Raw genomic sequence first — 22,104 nt, forward strand, 5'->3', positions numbered from 1 at the left:
CATTTTGATGATATGGAATGTTATTAATTGAGTAAAGAGAGCATAGTGGTAACTAGCTATGTTACCATCACATCACACATTTCAAAGCAAGATTAGTCTACAACTTAATAAATGTAGCATTTTATGTTACTACACCTATGATACTAACCACTATAACTAGTCTAACCCATCTGTCATCCACCTTGTTCTTCAAGTAGGCAATCCTCATTTATCATGTCGACATTGAGTTCTAAGGTGGCCAGCTCCTCTGATCTCTTGCCGGCGTGACCCTCCGCGTGAGCTCCTCCGGGTGTCGTGCTCATCCACACGAGCTCCATGACAGTGAGGCCCTCCGGTCACTATGCTCCTCTGCGCAAAGCTTCATGGCAGTGAGCTCTCCGGCCGCTTGCTCCAACAAGGCTGCATGGCAGCGAGCTCCTCATCGCAAGCTCCATGGGAGCGAGCTCGCCACCATGCTGGAAAAAGTGTGGTGGAGCAGGTGCATGGAGAGCACCTTCTCATTTTTTGTCTTTCTTTTTTTATCTCTCAAATTAGATAATATTTCGATTAGATTTTTTGCAAGTCACTAAAAAGTAAAAAATAGAATAGATGAAAAATAGTTCTGATTTTTTTGTGGAAATTTAAAATTTAAAATATTTAAAATTTAAAAAATCTTGAAATACATATATAAATAATGACATAAAAAATCTAAAATATTTTTCCCACATTCCAATTGTTATGTTTAAGTGATCTGCAAATTTTTCAGTTCAAACAATGTGTGGTGTGAGAGATACAAAAATGAGAAATTGTTTGAGATGAGAACAACAAGAACTTGCACGGATCTTGAAACAGTATAGACGGTCTGGATATGGGTGCTCACCAAGCACCTGCTCTGAAAGTGCACTCTCCAGCATGCTCCTCTGCGCGAAGTCCTTTTTGTATGTAGGATATGGATCAATTTTCTTAATTTTGTTTCCTTTTGTTTTACGTGTTGGTTTTCTAAATATTTTTTTTCATCTCATTCTGATCCAACTACTGAACTAGTGCATGCTCGACTTTAGTACTGCTCTGCATGCCTCTTCTATATACTAAAAAATGGTGTTTAAAATTTGTGTTTCAAAATCGACCATTTTGACTATCTCCACCAATGGCTAATTATTATTATAACGGGACACAATTAGTAAAAATATTTTATTTAAATTGGTACAAAATCACGGTGGTTTTACCTCCAGCCCACCAGAGTTCAAATCCCAGATTTGACATCTGTGTGTCTCATTAAGGCAGAATATTCATTCAGTGGGAGGAGACGTTCCCGTCGACAGCGATGCGCCAGTGGTGACTTCGTCAATTTCAAGATCCCCGCCGGCTCAGTCTTTCGGAGGTGCTCATAGGGGTAGGGTGTGCGTGTGTGCATTCATGGGGTGAGTGTATGCGCGTGTATGTGAGCGTCTGCGTTGTACTGGGTTTCTCAAAAAAAAAGTCACAGTTTCACCGGCTGTGCCATTAGGATAAAATGTTCATTTTGGAGGGAGTGGTGTTTTGGTACATGGGAGCATATGCCCCCTTTATTTTGAAATGCATGTTACACATATTTTAAAATTTTAAAAAATTTGAAACAAAAAATTAGCACGCACATCTTCACGTGGTATGACTTGTCTTGTCGTGTGTGAAAAAGACACAATTCAATTCTTAAAATAAGGCTTTTAAGAAGATAAATTTTCCCTTTTTTACATAGACCAGAAAAAATAATTGTTCCTCACGAGACTTGGCAAACACACATATATTGTGGAGATGTACATGTAGAATTTTTTTGACATTTCGAAACATAATTTTCCGGTATAGGGAGCATATACACCCGGGAGCCGAATTGGATTTCCCCATTTTGGATTAAACCAAACTAACATTTTATTATTTGCACCGCTAGTAAAAAATGTTTGATTTGATTAAAAGAAGTGTATTAAAGAATTTGTGTTTCAAATTAAATAATTTGACTATGTCCAACATTTGTTAATTTTCTTAGCTGCAACATCCATCTTTCTGCATACTATAAATTCCTGATTGTTCTTAGAAATGAAATTACTTCTCCCTACCTTAGTCTGTATGTTGGTAACTTTTTTGGGACTCCTTGCATTTGTTACCATTTTGATAATGATAACTCTGCATTTTATTTACTTTTGTTGAATGGTTCTATTTGAAAAAATGATGTTAGTTAAGATAATCCCTTGCAATTTACATGTGCAACCATGTTTGCTAATTATATGCTTGTTTGAAAATAATCGAGTATTAATGAAGGAGGGGAAAGCACGTCAGCGTGCATGCGCATTAAAATTACCACGACTTATTCTGCGCTATATGTGTGTGTGCAGAGTACGAATACTGCACCATGTACTACTTATTTTGCAATCAAACCACCCGCACATGCATACGACGACCCAGGTATGCATTTCCTGCGTATCCAAGAGATAATTAAAAGTAAAAGCTATGTATTAACTACATGCTATATATATTACATGCTAATCTCATAGCAATCCTCTGCGATTTCAACCTCCCGCGTAACCGAGTCCTAAACGTCCGCATCGAAAGCGGTTAGGCCTAAGCACCATATAAAACGTAGCTAACCAGTAGTATGCTATAAGATTCCTATAAGTAGAAATGCAATCATTGGAAGAAACGTATATATATCTTTAATTCATGCACTACCGGTGTAATTACCCCCTCCATAAAAAATACTCCCTCCTAGTCCAAAATATAAGTTGCTCTTATATTGTGTTGGTCAACAACTTACAGCTTTAACTATGATTTGTATTTATAATATGTCCAATAAATAAAAAATGATTAGTATATGTAAATTGGAAGTGATTTACAAGATGAATGTAGTGATACAATTTATAAATTCCGAATCCATATAATTTGGTAGATATTAGTGGTTAACGTTGACATCAAAGATCGTACAAAAAAATGTTTGCCTTCTATTTTAGGACGAAGGGAGTACGATGTATGTTGTTTCATTAGGACAAGAATTTGGCCAATTTTTATCTCTTGTAATATGCGGTTATGTGGATCTTTTCCCTGAAGATGAGTCGGAGGTGCTATCTCGTAAACATGTGCATGCGGTGCGTGCTAATTATCCGCTGGATTGGATGCATGCTCCTGGCTCGCCATACAATGACTTTGTGATGCTCCGGATCTAGCTGGTGGGGCGTTGTTGTGATTCTAGAGCACAAGACTCTGATGTCATGATCTTCCCCATTGTCGAGGTTGTAGGTGGGTTGTAGAGGTTTCGGGTTGTTTGATTTATGCTTTTGTGCCAGCCATTTGTTTAATAAAAATAATAAGTGGGTCATATGAATCTTTTTGATGCAGTGTCCAGGTCTCAACCCTTCTTTTCTAAAAAAAACAAATTTGTGTTACTATATTTTTTCTTCAAAATATTAAGATTGTGAATTTTTAATGTCAGGCCGTATAGCTGAGGAAATCTTGGTAAAATCCTTTCCAATGAAAACTTCTTTAAAAATGGAATATAATGAACATGATTTCCGTAAATTCCCACGCTAATCAGATGTTCCAAAAATAATAAATTAAGTTTTCTATGTGGATTATAAAATAATAATAGTTAAAATATGAAACTTTTTTGCGAAATCTAATACAGATGAAGACCCCTATGAATGCACGCACGCACAACTTACCTCTGTGAACACCTTTAAGAGACTGATTGTGTGGGTCTTGAGATTGACGAAGTCACCACAGACGGCTCGCTATCGACGGGAACACCGCCTTCCACTGAAGAATATTCCGCCTTCTTATGAAACACCAAAGTATATATCAAGCCTGCTGGGTTGGGGGTGCTACTGTCCTCCTAACCTTCCAATCATAAGTTATTTCCCATTAATGAATCAAAAATATACTCCCTCTGATCCATATTACTTGCCACGAAAATGGTTATGTCAACAATTAAAATGTGTCTAAATACATCTATATTAATGTCGAGTAATATAAATTGTCGAAATGATTTTTTTAATGCCTAATAGAGAAGCACGCCAACTGTTATGAACACCGCAAAGGGAGGATACGTAAAGTCTCCAATCGTATCACGTTAGCAGTCGAGAGAGATCTAGAGAGAATATATAACGCAGCTGTTCTAAGTTGAAACCCTGGCCAAGAAAATCAGTAGTCAACCATAACCAAAAGCCGTACATAAACTAAGATTTATATCTTGGCACCTAGTATCTAATACCGCTTGCTACGCAATCCTGGGCCTTGATGCTAAGATTTTGTTGAGCTTAGTCCTGCATATGTTATACAAGGAGGCAAAGCACAACTTATAATTAAGTTTGAGAGTAGCACCTCTATCATGCTACTCTTTTGTTAAAAAAAAATTCATGCTACCCTTTATGAATGATATGGCTCAAAAGTCAAAAGACATCTTATAAGCATGCCCATGGCACAATGGTGGTTATAATCCAATTTAACAGCTCTAGATCTGTGCAACAACATAGTTAGGAAAATAGTCCTGGCGCTCGGATATATATCTCGACACTCACAATAGCTTTGCGGGTGGATACTCGACGAGTGAGTAGAAGATTTGTTGGATTTATCCCCCCATTAGCGGTGAAAGGTGACATGCATACCATCGGGCCAGTATCATATCCCATCGTATCTAGATAGTCTCTCTTGGGAGAAATTCCCAGGACCTCTTATAAGATTGTGTTGCTTTGTGGTTGAATCTGGACAGGCTGAGATGCTGGTGTAGTGAGAACGTGGCATAATAGAGGTTGGAACTCCGGTTTAGCGGGCATATGATTGTGTAAAGTTATATCATCTGGATACAAATATCAGTCATCCCAGTGATGCCCGTCATGGTTACGTTGTGGGGTCCCTGGTGTTTCACAAGTAGAAAAAAGTTCTTTCATCCCAACACATTAGTCCTTAAAATTTTGGTCTGGGACTAAAGGGGTCTTTAGTCTCGATTCTGCTGGGGAACCGGGACTAATGTTCCGGCCGGAACTAAAGGGCTATGGCAGGCTGCGGCCGACGCATACCTCTTTATTACCGGTTGGTATCTTCAACCGGGACTAAAGATTTTTTCGGGTTTTTTACTCCCCACGCACCCTTCACCCTTCCGTGGATCGCCTTTTTTTCCTTTGTAAAATACAAAAGAAAATGATAGAAAATTTAAAAAATATAATGTTTTCAGATTCTTGTATGTTATGCAACCTACTATTCGGTGAAATAAAGAAATTCAAATTTTCACTATTTTTTTTTGCAAAAAAGGTTTGAAAAATGGTAAAACCGCATTAACTTTTGCCTACGACGTCGGAAAAAACGTATAATATATCAAAATCATCGTGGAAAAAAATTACATCCGAATTCACCTAGATTTACCCGATTAGCCAATTTTTAGATTCTCAAAATTCTAAATGAAAATATGAAAGCAGGAAGATTTTAGTTTTTCCTATAAATTACGGATTTATATTTTTTATTTTTCAAAAAATTAAAAATAATAATTGCATCCTACATAAAGATTACTATTACTTTTACCCAATTTTTAGATTTCAGGTTTGGCAAAAAAAATAAAAAAATTTAAAATTTAAAAATAATACAAATTTAAAAGTTAATGTTTATTTATTTATTCAAGATTATTATTACATCATTACTTTTTTATTAAAAGAATTATTTAAAATTCAAACAATAAAGAAATATGACACCGACCAACATGTTAATAGAATTGATATGATACTAGTATCACATACATGCGCGCGAAGCACTTAGATGCGAGATGAGATGGATCTCGGAAGTTAAGCGTGCTAGTGCTGGAGTAGTGGGAGGATGGGTGAACGAGCGGGAAGTTTGACCACGAGTAAGTAATTTGACTAGTGATAAGTGTAGGTAGAGACTAAACTATGCAAATAACTGAAATAATAGAAATTCTAAAAAAACAGAAAAAATGAGTTGAAAAAATTAGAAAAAATAAAATAATTTTTTTTCACCAGGAAACATTTTCGCCCCGACATAGGCAGCCCACGTAGATGGACCTTTAGTCCCGGTTCGTAAGCAACCGAAACTAAAGAGGTGGGCTTTAGTCCCGGTTAAGCTCCTTATGAACCGGGACTAAATCTCCTTTTTCTACTAGTACGTGTTTGTTGTTATTGCCCCCAGTGACTTATTGAAAGAGACAGAGCATGATTTTGTGATTTACAAAGATTGCAACTGACGGCAATCCCTTTCACAACGCTAATTTCCCTGGAGAAGAGGGTTCATGACCTCTTATATATGCTCAAGTTATTATTTGATTAGGCGTGGATAGGCCAGGATACTAGTGTAGCGAGCTCATGGTATGACGAGGTGAGCTGAAACGCTGGCTTAGCAGATCTACCTTTCATAGTGTCATTGTTTCTCCGTGCTATAGCTTCCATCCGTTGATGAACATTTATATTCTTCATCTCCCCTTTCCCATCGGCCGGCCTTTTTGACAAACAAGGATGCCTGTTATGCTCATACATATCATATCACATTATTGAAACAAATAACACGCTAATTGGCGTTAGTCATGTAGGCTAATATGCATGGCTATACTACAAGTCTAGATAGCTAGCTTTTTAACATATGGGCCTTTCTAGAATGGATGAACCCTTTCAGAATCATTCCACCAATATACTATCAAATGATTGTCCCTGATATTATTAAATTGCAAATCTGCTTATCAAAAGTCGCAAAAGCCATTAATCAAGGGATGCCTGCACGTACCTCCACCCTCTTTCTCTCTAAAAAAAAGTTCATTAGCAGTTCAGAGGAACGTATAACTTTGAGGAGGGCAGGTTCGACCTTCTCCTTTGCTGAGAATGCATGAAGTCATGGTGCACGCGCTTGTGGAGCTGTTTGAACATAAGTTCAGCTCAAAGGATCGCCTCACATGTAAATAAGAGCAATTCCAATGCTAACTGGGGGCTATAATAAGATGCATGTCATTTATAATCACCATATAGCTAACATTTATAATAGTTGGCTATAAAAAATGAAGTACTTTATTAACATATGACCCACCCTTCTCTCTCCTCCAACTCATCTAAAATATATTATTTATGTCTTACACTGGTGGAAAAACAGGCTTCCGGGAAGCCCCATAAGTCGCGAAGGTAAAGGAACCGCGACTAATGGGGTCTTTAGTCGCGGTTCGTGTGGCGAACCGCGACCAAAGGCCTGGGCCCAGGGCGCACGGTGGCCAGCTGGTGCACGTGGGGGGCTTTAGTCGCGGTTGGCCAGCCCAACCGCGACTAAAGGTGCCCGAAGGCCTTTAGTCGCGGTTGGCCAGGCCAACCGGGACTAAAGCCCCTCCCCTATATATACCCATCCAGCAGCCAACACTTAGCCATTTGGAGCCATTCTCTTCACAAACTTCACAAGTGAGTGTTAGGTTTGCTTTTGGTTCCTCTTATGCACATAAGGTGTTTGATGAAATGCCCCAAGAGCATGAAACAAACATGATATGAAGTGTTGGAGTCACACTTGAGCTTTCTCATTTATTTTTTCCTCCTCGATCGCGGTTAGCAACTTGAACCTTTGATGTGTCATTGATAAAATATGCATGTGTGTGTAGTTCATTGTTTAATTTATATTGTTTGTAGCTAGTTAGTTTAACAAATGCATGATGCATGGTTAATTATATATTTTATATTATAATAATGCAGATGAATCGGCAATGGATGTACGGTAACCGACTCTCCGGCGAGTTCAGTACGGGTTTGAAAGATTTCCTCGTAGTGGCTAATGCGAACAAGCAGGAGGGTTTTGTTATCTGTCCATGTGTTAAGTGTAAGAATCAGAAGGGTTACTCTTCCTCAAGAGATGTTCACATGCACCTGCTTCGGCACGGTTTCATGCCAAGCTATAATTGTTGGACCAAGCATGGAGAAAGAGGGGTTATAATGGAAGAAGATGAAGAAGGGGATGATTTCAATGATGAAAGCTATCTTTCTCATTTCGGTGATACTTTCATGGAGGATGCTGAAGGTGAAGGGGAAGGTGAAGGGGAAGGTGAAGAAGAGGCACGTGATGATCCCGTTGATGATCTTGGTCGGACCATTGCTGATGCACGGAGACACTGCGAAACTGAAAAAGAGAGGGAGAATTTGGATCGCATGTTAGAGGATCACAGGAAGGCGCTGTACCCCGGATGCGATGATGGTCTGAAAAAGCTGGGCTGCACACTGGATTTGCTGAGATGGAAGGCACAGGCAGGTGTAGCTGACTCGGCATTTGAAAACTTGCTGAAAATGTTGAAGAATATGTTTCCAAAGAATAACGAGTTGCCCGCCACTACGTACGAAGCAAAGAAGGTTGTCTGCCCTCTAGATTTAGAGGTTCTGAAGATACATGCATGCATCAACGACTGCATCCTCTACCGCGGTGAATACGAGAATTTGAATGAATGCCCGGTATGCACTGCATTGCGTTATAAGATCAGAGGCGATGACCCTGGTGACGATGTTGAGGGCCAGAAACCCAGGAAGAGGGTTCCCGCCAAGGTGATGTGGTATGCTCCTATAATACCACGGTTGAAACGTCCTGCTCAGGAACAAAGAGCATGCCAAGTTGTTGCGATGGCACAAAGAGGACCGTAAGTCGGACGGGGAGTTGAGACACCCCGCAGATGGAACGCAATGGAGAAAGATCGACAGAGAGTTCAAAGATTTTGCACCTGACGCAAGGAAAAAAAGATTTGGACTAAGTACGGATGGCATGAATCCTTTTGGCTAGCATAGCTCCAGCCATAGTACCTTGCCCGTGACTCTATGAATCTACAACCTTCCTCCTTGGTTGTGCATGAAGCGGAAGTTCATTATGATGCCGTGCTCATCCAAGGTCCGAAGCAACCCGGCAACGACATCGATGTGTACCTAAGGCCATTAGTTGATGAACTTTTACAGCTGTGGGGCAGACCTGGTGTCCGTGTGGGATGAGCACAAAGAAGAGGAATTTGACCTACGAGCGTTGCTTTTCGTAACCATCAACGATTGGCCTGCTCTTAGTAACCTTTCGGGACTCACAAATAAGGGATACAATGCATGCACGCACCGCTTACATGAGACCGAAAGTGTACATTTGCCAAATTGTAAGAAGAACGTGTACCTTGGGCATCGTCGATTTCTTCCGAAAGGTCATCCAAGAAGAAAGAAAGGCAAGCATTACAACGGCAAGGCAGATCACCGGCCGAAGCCTGCGGAACACACCGGTGCCGAGGTATTTGATATGGTCAAGGGTTTGAAAGTCATCTTTGGAAAGGGTCTGGCGGACAATCAGTTCCGAAGGGAGCCGACGGGCACGTAGCCATGTGGAAGAAGAAATCTATATTCGGGAGCTAGAATATTGGAAAGTCCTAGAAGTCCGCTCTGCAATCGACGTGATGCACGTTACGAAGAATATTTGCGTGAACATCCTAAGCTTCTTGGGCGTGTATGGGAAGTCAAATGATACAAAGGAAGCACGGCAGGACCAAAGCAAAGTTTGAAAGACCCTGATGACCAGCATCCGGAACGGTTTCAAGGTCGTGGCAGCTACGCTGTGACCAAAGAAGTGTAGGTCATCTTTTTTGAATGCCTGAGCAGTATGAAGGTCCCGTCAGGATTCTCGTCCAATATAAAGGGAATAATAAACATGGCGGAGAAAAAGTTCCAAAACCTGAAGTCTCACGACTGCCACGTGATTATGACGCAATTGCTTCCGATTGCTTTGAGGGGGCTCCTGCCGGAAAATGTTCGAGTAGCCATTGTGAAGCTATGTGCATTCCTCAATGCAATCTCTCGTAAGGTAATCAATCCAGAAGTTCTACCACGGTTACGTAACGATGTGATCCAATGTCTTGTCGTTTCGAGTTGGTGTTCCCGCCATCCTTCTTCAATATTATGACGCACCTCCTGGTTCACCTAGTCGATGAGATTTCCATTCTCGGTCCCGTATTTCTACACAATATGTTCCCCTTCGAGAGGTTCATGGGAGTATTAAAGAAATATGTTCGTAACCGTGCTAGGCCAGAAGGAAGCATCGCCAAGGGCTATGGAAATGAGGAGGTAATTGAGTTTTGTGTTGACTTTGTTCCTGACCTTAAGCCGATTGGTCTTCCTCGATCGCGGCACGAGGGGGAGACTAAGTGGAAAAGGCACGATCGGAAGGAAATCAATGATATGTATGGACGGCCATTCTCTCGATCGAAGCACACCACACGCTTCGACCAATTCCAGCTTGGTGGCTCCGTACTTTGAGAAACACAAGAATATTTTACGCTCGGACAACCCCGGGAAGCCCGAATCCTGGATTAGGAAGGCCCACATGGAGACTTTCGGTAGTTGGTTGAGAAAACATTTAATGAGTGACAATAAGGTTGTAGATCAGCTGTACATGTTGGCCAAGACACCATCTTCGACTATAACGACTTTCCAAGGGTACGAGATAAATGGGAATACATTTTACACGATCGCCCAAGATAAAAAGAGCACCAACCAAAACAGTGGTGTCCGCTTTGATGCAGCAACCGAGAATGGGCAAAAGGTCACATATTATGGTTACATAGAGGAGATATGGGAACTTGACTATGGACCCTCCTTTAGGGTCCCTTTGTTCCTGCAAATGGTTCAAGCTAACAGGAGGTGGGGTAAAGGTGGACCAGCAATACGGAATGACAATGGTGGATTTCAACAATCTTGGTTACCTTGACGAGCCATTCGTCCTAGCGAAAGATGTCGCTCAGGTTTTCTATGTGAAGGACATGAGTAGCAAACCGAGGAAACGGAAAGATAAGAAAACGATCAGTACATCATGCGATGATCCAAAGCGCCACATTGTTCTTTCAGGGAAAAGAAACATCGTGGGAGTGGAGGACAAGACAGACATGTCAGAAGATTATAATATGTTTGCTGAAATTCCGCCCTTCAAAGTGAACACCGACCCAAGCATTAAGTTAAATGATGAGGATGCTCCATGGATACGGCACAATCGTAAGCAAGCAGGGACACAAGGGAAGAAATGATGTGTAATAATTTATTGTACCAAACTTTGTTGAATGAATCATGTGAATTATATTACCCGTGATGTGTTTGGTGTCCATTTTCGAATGATTCAATTGACTCGAGATAGCACTGATGATACATGAAATTTGGAGTGACTAGGTCATACTCCTGCATACATGAAATTTGGAGTGACTAAGTCATACTCCTGCATATAGGAAATTTGGAGTGACTAAGTCATACTCCTACATACATGAAATTTGGAGTGATTTAGTCATACTCCTGCCTAGGCGTATAATATGCATACTCGTAGTCTTCATAGCCGCCGCCATTGTACTGGTAGTCGTCGCCTTCTAAGTTGCCGGCGTCATCGTCACTGCTGTCGTCGTCGTTGCCGGGCGGCGCTCGTGGCTCGAATCGAGGGTAGCGCAGCGGGGATATCGCCGGCCGTGATGTAGTCCATGACGCTCTGCAGAGTCCGGCCGTACCACCATAGCCGACGGCCGGCCTCGTGGAAGTTTCCGGAGGCGGACCGTCCTCCTCATACCTCGGCGAGCGCCCTCTCACGCCGATTGATGAAGAAGGCGTCCCAAGTATGCTGGTTATCGGGATGCCGCCGAGGATTCATCCGCTGCTCCGGCGTGAGGTCGAGGTAGTAGTGGTTCGTGATGGCCGCCCGGCGCGCAGCACTCGAGGGACGGGAGGGACCGCACGCCGCCGGCGCTTAGGCTCCAGGCAGGACGCGGTAGCCCGGAGGGCAAGGGTAGTTCGAGGCGCAAAGCTCCTCCACCTGCTGGTAGGTTAGAGTGGGTGCGGTGGAAGCCATGAGAGAGTGATGAGAGATTGCAGAGATGTGATGTCGGCCAAGCCGGGCTACCTATATGTAGTGACAAATGGCGGGAAAAATGGGAGCGGGAAGACAGGAGGCGGGAAGAAAGAGGCGGGGAGAAAGTGGCGGGAAGAAATTGGCGGGAAAAAATTGGCGGGAAGAAAGAGGCCGGAAGAAATTGGCGGGAAACAATTGGCGGGAAGAAAGAGGCGGGAAGACAGGGAAGAAATGGCGGGAAGACGAGGAGGGAAGAGGGGGTCGGCGGAAAGAGGCGGGAAGAGGGGGCCAACGAACTTTTGAATTGAATTAGTTTTATTTTTATGAATTTTTTGATAATTTGTATTTTTAAATTTTTGAATTGAATTAGTTTTATTTTTCTAAATTTTTTGATATATTATTTGTATTTTTAAGATTTTGAATTGAATTAGTTTTATTTTTATGAATTTTTTGATATATTATTTGTATTTTTAAGATTTTGTATTGAATTAGTTTTATTTTTATGATTTTTTTGATATATTATTTGTATTTTTAAGATTTTGAATTGAATTAGTTTTATTTTTATGAATTTTTTGATATATTATATGTATTTTAAACATTTTGAATTGAATTAGTTTTATTTTTCTTAGTTTTTTGATATATTATTTGTATTTTTAAGATTTTGAATTGCATTAGTTTTTTTTTCTGATTTTTTGATATATTATTTGTATTTTTAAAATTTTGAAATGAATTAGTTTTATTTTTCTGATTTTTTTGATATATTATTTGTATTTTTAAGATTTTTGCCAACCGCGACTAAAGGTCGTTGCGCGCGGGAACGAAAAACCCGGCGAAAAAATCCTTTAGTCGCGGTTGGTCTGGCCAACCGCGACTAAAGGGTACCCTTTAGTCGCGGGTCGCCTCCCCAACCGCGACTAAAGGTGTGGGTTATAAATACGCGCGCGACACGCCTGAGCGGCCAGTTCCTCTTCTTCTCCGCGCGAACGAATCTGGCAAAGCCTCGCCCGATCCACCGCCGCCGACCGTCGCCGCGCCCGAGCCGCCGATCGTCGCGCGCTCGAGCCGCCGACGCCAACGACGCCGCGCCGCCATTGCTTTCCGCGCGCATCCCCCGTACGTCGACGATTTCTCGCCGCGCTCTTCTCGACGAGCGCGCTTAACTTCACCGGCTGCATGCGCCGCCGGCCGCATTTCGCGCGCCCGCCCGCACTCGCCGACGCCGCGCACTCCACACGCGTCGCGCCACGCGCTGCCGCCCCTCTCGATCTCAAGCCGCGGCGATCAAGGCGCGCGCTTTCTCGGCCAGACAGAGAGAGCAAGGAGAGAGAAGGGCCGGGCGCCCGCCCACTTTTTTTTTTGTTTTTTTTTGTTTTTTTTGTTTTTTTTTAACTAATTAAATTTGTAACTTAATTAAATTGTAACTTAACAAATAAATAATTAACTTAACAAATAAATAATTAACTTAAGAAAAAATTAACTTAACAAATAAATAATTAACTTAACAAAAAAATAACTTAACATGAATTAGTTATTTTACGGAACCGGTACCCCGCGCGTCAAACGGAACCGCACGTACCCGCGCGTCAAACTTAATAACGACGTCAAACCCGGTACCGCGCGTATACGGAGGGGGCGGGGCGGCGCTTTTTTTGTTTTTTTAGAGATGGAGAGAGAGACATGCATGCACACACCGACCCCGCGCGTATACGGAGGGGGTGTGGTGAGGGCCACCGTCCTTTCGCCATCGCCGCCCCCCTTTCGCCACCGCCCTTTCGCCACAGCCACCGCCCTTTTACCACCGCCACCGCCCCCCTTTCGCCACCGCCAGGATTAATTAGTTTTAATTTTAACTATACACTTAACAAAAAAAACTTAAAACTTTGTAACTTATAACAAAAAACTTAAAACTTTGTAACTTATAACCGCCACCTCCGCCTCGGCCGCCGTAAGTCGTCGCCGCCCGTGCACGCACAACGAGACGCTGGCCGCGCCGCCGCGCGCGCACGAGACCGCGCCGTCTCTGTTTGCCCAACCGGTTCACGTCGCCCTTCCCCTCGCCACGGCACTTGTCCGATGAATCCGCCGCGACACCCTCTCCCACCCCTTCCTCGCCCTCTCCTTTTGCCACCGCCCTTTCGCCACCGCCACCGCCCTTGTTCACTTAATTAATTTGTTTTGACTACATGTTTTCAGGACTAACATATGGCGGACGATAGAGCTGACCCGATTCTGGACAACTATGATCCGGACGCTGAAGACCATATGTTCGGCATCATAAATGGTGATATTCCATTTGTGCCGACCGGAGAAGAAGAAGATGATATCTCTTCTTATCTGAACCTTGAGGGTGAAGATGAAGGGCGCCGTCAGCAAGATGATGCCGAAGAAACGTCGATAAACGACGATCTTCAATTGGAAGTAGCAACCACCTCCGGCGCCGAGGTATATATATATACATATTGAGCGTCTGGTGATACAACTAACTGATTTGAATAAATGTGTGTGTACTAACGCGCGCGACTCTCTTTCTTATTTTAGCCCTCGGCCGGATCGTCGAAAAATCGAGTACGTCGTCAAAGCGTGGCGCAACCAAGACGATGAAAGCAGGAGAAACATGCACCATCGATGTTGTCGACGAAGCAACCGGCAGGCCGCTGGAGCCCAGCAAGAACGCCACCAAGTTTGTCAGCCAATGCGGAGCCGTTGTTAGAGACAACGTCTCGATCACCCGCCAGGAGTGGAATGAGCCAAAGAAGGCACGTGTTGGTTTCACTTTTGTCGATAAGAGAGAAAAAAAAGATTGCTTCAACAAGCTTATGGAACATTTCGTTCTACCTCCGGAATACCGCAAATACGATGAGGAGGGTAACAAGATTGCGGAAAACAAGGAGAGGCGCAAGCTAGTCAAACAGTTCGCTCTTTCTAGGATGGCCAACGCATTCCGGAAATACAAGCAAAATCTAGCCCATGACTTTGTCAACCAGGGCAAGACTCCGAATTTCAAAGGACAATATGAGAAACTGCAACATGATTGGCCAGAATTTGTGAAGCAAAAGAAATCGGAGCAGTTCCTTGAACTATCGAAAAAAATAAGGAAAATGCGGCCAAGAAGGAGTACAATCATAAAATGGGGCCAGGAGGGTATCGCTTTTGGCAGCCTAAGTGGGAGAAGATGGAGAACGAGCCGAGGGCGCGAGGAATCCGTCAGTACGGAGGGATGGGACCCAAGGGCCAAAAGCTGGTGGTACGGGCATGGGGGATCGCTGAACCCGAGACAGGGGAGTGTGTTTACCAGGGCAAAATAATTACACCCACCAAAAAGCTTATTGAGGCAATGAGGGAGGCTCAAGAGGGAGGATCAGGTTCAACAGAGAGAACGACGCCCGACAAAAGCCCTCGGGAACCCCGAACACGGAGGACGTATACGAGGCATGGGGCCCATTCCGTGGAAAATAGGGTTCCCCGTAACGATGACCCGTACGGTTACGAAGCCGTAAGAGAAAGATGGATCGGGATGCGATGTTGTGGCGAAGTTGGTAACGGAAATGGATGTGATGAAGAAAACCGTGAGTGTACTAGTCGCCGAAAGAGATGCAGCTCGGGCGCAGCATGCTGAAGATCATCCAATGGATCTCGGAAGCCAGCAGCGGAGAAGAAGCAGCGTGGCTTCCACGGAGGCCTCACCGGCTGGTGCACCGACGATAGAAATTATCGCACCGGAGCCTCTCGGTGGTCGAAATTACCGCACCGGAGCCTCCTCGCTACCCCGTGGACGATATAAAGGAGATGAAAGCATGTCATCTGTATTATCCTATCGGGAACATGTCCATGAAGGTAGCCATCGGCAGTGCTTTACCACTGGAGCACTCCACCACAACAACCCCATTCAAGATGGCTATGCTCGTGTGACGGTGGAGGAGATAGTCCAAGGGTTTGAGGACCCGGACATTGACATTGCTACACACGAAGGGGTGAAAAGACTTGGAGATGTCAAGCGCCGTTCATTCTATGGCGTAAAAAAATTTATCAAGTTTCCGGTGCGAGGCGCCAACAAGTCCACCCCGTACGGTGGTGTTGGTGGCGGTGTCGGTGACGTTGGGGGGGGCTGTGGCGGTGACTGTGGCGGTGGCGGTGACGGTGGCGGTGGTGCTTCACCTAATACACCTCATTCACGTCGCCCGACGCCGCCGCCCCCAGGCCTCCTCGTCCGGCGGGTGATCGACACCGGTACCGCCCCAATCCACCTCCGGCGAAGAAGCGAGAAGCAGTCCTGGGTTATTAACCCGGACCCTTACGTACCTAAGAAAACAAAGGTACCGGAGGTATCATCGAAGCCTCTCCAGGAGGCCTTGGGAAAGTAGTGCCGAGGAAGTCGAGGCGGCGCGGCTGCTGATTTAGAGAAATGGAAGGCGGGCGTCAAGAAGAAAATAGAGGGCGAGCCCAAGCCGATATTCCGACAAGGAAAAGCAGTGGGCTAAGTCATTTTTGAACACACCGTCCCAAGCCGCGAAGAATCTGCTCGACGACTATTTACGTGGAACTTCGTAGGCAAGCACTCGCGTTCAAGAACAGGAAAGAGTTGGCGGAGAAGAAAGCCTTGAAGGACGAGGCCGAGTCAAAATTAGAAAGGGGGAAAGAAGTTGCCCAGCTCGGGGAACAAAGTAAACAATCGATCGCCCCGCTCATAGTGCAAGCCGCCGATCCGGATGCCCCCGATATCATAGCAGCTGCGGCAGCACATGGATTGACTGTAACGAGTGCCGTAGAACAAGCGGCCGAGTTAGGTATCACTCTTCGTGCACTGCTAGGCCTTGATGAGGCGCCAATGAAGGACGTAGTATTTACATATGTGAAGAATGGCCCTCTCGTCGAGCCTGCGCAGGAAGAGGATCTACCTCGACAAATGAAAGGTCTGCTAAATTGGTACAAGGGTTACATAAAACATAAAGACGCCAAAGACTATATCTATGCTGAAGTTAAATATGTGCATCACTTCAAACGTTACTGGGTAGAAATTCCTCTGAGTGAATTGTTCCAGCTGTTCAATCTGCGCGACCTCGACAAATCTATCATCAGTTGCTACGTTCTGTAAGTGATTTATTAATTTCTACCCCATCTCGTTCATTGCCTGCACTATATATATATATATATATATATTGTCCTAACTATCTTGTTGTGTACGCTATATATTATGCAGAATGAAGAAGCGGGAAATGCGAATAAGGAACATCCATGATGTTGGGTTCATTGACCCACACATCGTTAATTCATATGTGTTAGAACACCACCCCGCCGACGTGGAGGAAGACCTGTGGCGGTTTATTAGAAAACAGCAAGAGAAAAGTGATATTCTATTTCCTTACCATTTTGGGTGAGTGTTTGTCTTGAGCACATTCTCTTTTGTTTACTCCATGCATGGTATGTGGCTAATCGATGAGTTATGCATGACTCGTGCATGTATCGTGTCCGCAGGTTCCACTGGATTCTTATGGTAATTAAAGTTCAGACCTCCTCAGTTCTCGTCCACGACTCTCTGAATATGGATCCGGCGCTTTGGGGCGACATGAGAAAAATGTTGCAAAAGTAATTATTTTCATTCATTTGCGCTCTATATCGATCGGCCTATTTCGTTCATCATTTCCTAATATCAAGTAACTAATTAATAACTCTCTTGTTTATTTAATTTTCTTTGCCTCGTAGGGTTTGGAGACGGTTCGTAGATACCAAGGTCGGTGAATTCAAAAAAGAGCTATCTTTTAAAATGGCAGTGCGGACGACTGGGGATACTCAGCCACCGGGGACCAATCTATGTGGATACTATGTTTGTGAGAGGATCCGGAGATACTGCAATGAGCGGGACCAGACGTGTGAGAACAACATCCTGAGGAATAACCTCCGGAAGACGCTTAGTCCAGAAGCTCGCTTCCGACCACTTCAAGAGGAACTAGCTGGATGGTTGGCGAGGGAAGTCATCGATCCTAGAGGAGAACACTATTAAGATGACGTAGAACTTTATATGCACCAGAATTTGTAACTAACTTGTTCAAAATTGTATATGGTCATCCGATATTGAATATATATTGTATATGGTGATCCGATATTGAATATATATTGTATATTCCTCTTGAATTCTTTTTGGTTCTAATTTCAAATTTGTTTGAAATTGTACATTCATATGCATGTATGTATACAGTACCGTAGAATATGTGAAACTCCTTCAAAATTAAAACCCAAAAGAAATAAAACAATACAAATTAAAAAGAAACCAGATTTAGGGGGAGGGGGGCTAAAACCCTAAACCCTGCGGAGGCCTTTAGTCGCGGTTGGCCAGAAGAACCGCGACTAAAGGTCCTCCGCCCTGGCGCTCGCCTGCGGCCCACGTGGACGGGCCTTTAGTCGCGGTTCGTAAGGAACCGCGACTAAAGGGGGGGGCCTTTAGTCGCGCTGCTTTGGTCGCGGTTGGGCCACCGCGACTAATGGCAGTTGCCAACCGCGACCAAAGCCCTTTTTTCCACCAGTGTTATAGTCAGCTAACTTGACTCTATTGTACTTGCTCTAAAAGAAATTTTGGAAACGTACGTTTTACCTACACACTTGCACTAGAAAATTGCAAGACGAGCCTACATCTATATGTGCGTATATGTTGGGGTCCTCCATCGCTGCCAACAACAAATAAATTAAGGTTACCTTTGAGTACTTTATTTACAGTACGTGAGCCCAACTTTCTTTTAGTTTTTTTTTTACCAAAATAACCCTAGCATTGAAACAAAAAAAATATGGCAGTACAAAGCACCACGATAAAAACGAAAATTACAACAAAATTATTGGCATTTCCTTCATCTTCAACCTCGACCGTGTCGACGACGCGCCACCGCTCCTTCCTGAGCCGGCCTGACGTTGTTGGTTGTGGATGGGAAGTCGCTGAATTGTTCTAGAAGATCACATCCGTCCCGAAGATGAAGATGAAGAAGTAATTGTCGATGAAGCTCCTTGATGATCCGGAGATCAACAAAGCCAGAACAAGTCCCATTGATAGATAAACCAAATGCGGAGATCCGAAGAGAATCAACAGATCTGGCGACACAAACCCTCACGGGGATTTCATTGACTCTGATAGGATGCCCACCAGGTAGGGAGAGGCTGGAGATTCCTTATGCCAATACGCCAACGCCACCACCAACTCGCCGATGCCGCTAGAGAGAAAAAATAGACCTAAAAAGGCAAACAATGAAGAGCATGGGTCCCCACTCCTCTATCCACCGACATTGCCGTCATATGGAAGGGAGAAGGGGACCGGGTGTTGGGGATTCGTACCAGAAAACAAAAAGTTTTCTAATTAATGCAATCCCGTTGCGCAGATATATCTAGGAGTAATGTAGTAACGGTGAAGGTTTTGGTGACATACCCTTGTAGACTAAAGGTAGTTAACGTTCCACCAGAACGTGGTTGATGTAGTCGTACTTGTCGCTGATCTCGGAGTCGAGTAGAAGTCTTCCCGTACGACCTTGAGTACCGCAAGTGTAGCACCTCATAGTTTCAAACACATACAGTGCTCAACGACTCTCCCGGCTCCGTTCTAACGAAGTTGCGGAAGTAGATCTTCTGGTTTTAGATCCCGGCAGTGCTCTCACGTACCGGGTGGAGTACTCCCTCCGTGCGCAGTGCTGCTTGTGACGGTAAAGCACACGTCCGTTGGGAACCCCAAGAGGAAGGTATGATGCGTACAACGGCAAGTTTTTCCCTCAGTAAGAAACCAAGGTTATCGAACCAGTAGGAGTCAAGAAGCACGTTGAAGGTTGATGGCGGCGGAGTGTAGTGCGGCGCAACACCAGGGATTCCGGCGCCAACGTGAAACCTGCACAACACAACCAAGATACTTTGCCCCAACTTAACAGTGAGGTTGTCAATCTCACCGGCTTGCTGTAACAAAGGATTAGATATATAGTGTGGATGATGATGTTTGCAAAAACAGTAGAACGAGTATTGCAGTAGATTGTATTCGATGTTAAGAATGGACCGGGGTCCACAGAACACTAGTGGTGTCTCGCCCATAAGATAAATAGCATGTTGGGTGAAAAAATTACAGTTGGGCAATTGACAAATAAAGAGGGCATGACCATGCACATACATGTTATGATGATTAGTGTGAAATTCAATTGGGCATTACGACAAAGTACATAGACCGCTATCCAGCATGCATCTATGCCTAAAAAGTCCACCTTCAGGTTATCATCCGAACCCCCTCCAGTATTAAGTTGCAAACAACAGACAATTGCATTAAGTATAGTGCGTAATGTAATCATCAAATACATCCTTAGACATAGCATTGATGTTTTATCCCTAGTGGCAACAGCACATCCACAACCTTAGAACTTTACATCCTCGTCCTGCATTTAATGGAGGCATGAACCCACTATCGAGCATAAATACTCCCTCTTGGAGTTACAAGTAAAAACTTGGCCAGAGCCTCTACTAATAACGGAGAGCATGCAAGATCATAAACAACACATAGATGATAGATTGATAATCAACATAACATAGCATTCATTATTAATCGGATCCCAACAAACGCAACATGTAGCATTACAAATAGATGATCTTGATCATGTTAGGCAGCTCACAAGATCCAACAATGATAGCACAATTAGGAGAAGACGACCATCTAGCTACTGCTATGGACCCATAGTCCAGGGGTGAACTACTCACTCATCACTCCGGAGGCGACCATGGCGGTGAAGAGTCCTCCGGGAGATGATTCCCCTCTCCGGCAGGGTGCCAGAGGCGATCTCCTGAATCCCCCGAGATGAGATTGGCGGCGGCGGCGTCTCTAGAAGGTTTACCGTATCGTGGCTCTCGGTACTGGGGTATTCTCGACGAAGACTTTAAGTAGGCGGAAGGGCGGAGTCGGAGGGCTGACGAGGGGCCCACACAACAGGGCCGCGCGGCCAGCACCTGGGCCGCGCCGCCCTAGCGTGGCGTCGCCTCGTCGCCCCACTTCGGTTCCCTTTCGGTGTTCTGGAAGCTTCGTGGAAAAATAGGCCCCTGGGCGTTGATTTCGTCCAATTCCGAGAATATTTCCTTACTAGGATTTCTGAAACCAAAAACAGCAGAAAACAGCAACTGGCTCTTCGGCATCTCGTTAATAGGTTAGTGCCAGAAAATGCATAAATATGACATAAAGTATGTATAAAACATGTGGGTATCATCAATAAAGTAGCATGGAACATAAGAAATTATAGATACGTTTGAGACGTATCAAGCATCCCCAAGCTTAGTTCCTACTCGTCCCGAGTAGGTAAACGATAACAAAGATAATTTCTGAAGTGACATGCTATCATAATCTTGATCAATACTATTGTAAGCACATGTAATGAATGCAGCAATTCGAAGCAATGGTAAAGACAATGAGTAAACAATTGAATCATATAGCAAAGACTTTTCATGAATAGTACTTTCAAGACAAGCATCAATAAGTCTTGCATAAGAGTTAACTCATAAAGCAATAAATTCAAAGTAGAGGCATTGAAGCAACACAAAGGAAGATATAAGTTTCAGCGGTTGCTTTCAACTTGTAACATGTATATCTCATGGATATTGTCAACATAAAGTAATATAATAAGTGCAATAAGAAAGTATGTAAGAATCAATGCACAGTTAACACAAGTGTTTGCTTCTTAAGATGGAGAGAAGTGGGTAAACTGACTCAACATATAAGTAGAAGAATGGCCCTTCGCAGAGGGAAGCATCGATTGCTATATTTGTGCTAGAGCTTTTATTTTGAAAATGAGAAACAATTTTGTCAACGGTAGTAATAAAGCATATGCATTATGTAAATTATATCCTACAAGTTGCAAGCCTCATGCATAGATTACCAATAGTGCCCGCATCTTGTCCTAATTAGCTCGGATTAACATGGATTATCATCGCAATAAATATGTTTTAACCAAGTATCACAAAGGGGTACCTCTATGCCGCCTGTACAAAGGTCTAAGGAGAAAGCTCGCATTGGATTTCTCGCTTTTAATTATTCTCAACTTAGACATCCATACCGGGACAACATAGACAACATATAATGGACTCCTCTTTAATGCATAAGCATTCAGCAACAAATAATATTCTCATAAGATATTGAGGATTGTTGTCCAAAACTGAAACTTCCACCATGGATCATGGCTTTAGTTAGCGGCCCAGTGTTCTTCTCTAACAATATGCATACTCAAACCATTCAACTCATGATAAATCACCCTTACTTCAGACAAGACGAACATGCATAGCAACTCACATGATATTCAACAAAAGGGT

General features: G+C 43.6%; 1 long non-coding RNA gene across 1 annotated transcript; it reads left to right on the plus strand.

The window, feature by feature from the left end:
• The first annotated feature begins 17,011 nt into the window (after positions 1 to 17,011).
• On the plus strand, positions 17,012 to 17,783 carry LOC139830914 (uncharacterized). Its single transcript, XR_011744429.1, has 3 exons — positions 17,012 to 17,173; positions 17,275 to 17,385; positions 17,503 to 17,783. It is a non-coding gene; the product is annotated as an uncharacterized lncRNA (long non-coding RNA).
• The last annotated feature ends 4,321 nt before the right edge of the window (positions 17,784 to 22,104 follow it).

Source organism: Lolium perenne, chromosome 4, assembly GCF_019359855.2.
Source record: "Lolium perenne isolate Kyuss_39 chromosome 4, Kyuss_2.0, whole genome shotgun sequence".
Taxonomy (NCBI): Eukaryota; Viridiplantae; Streptophyta; class Magnoliopsida; order Poales; family Poaceae; genus Lolium; species Lolium perenne.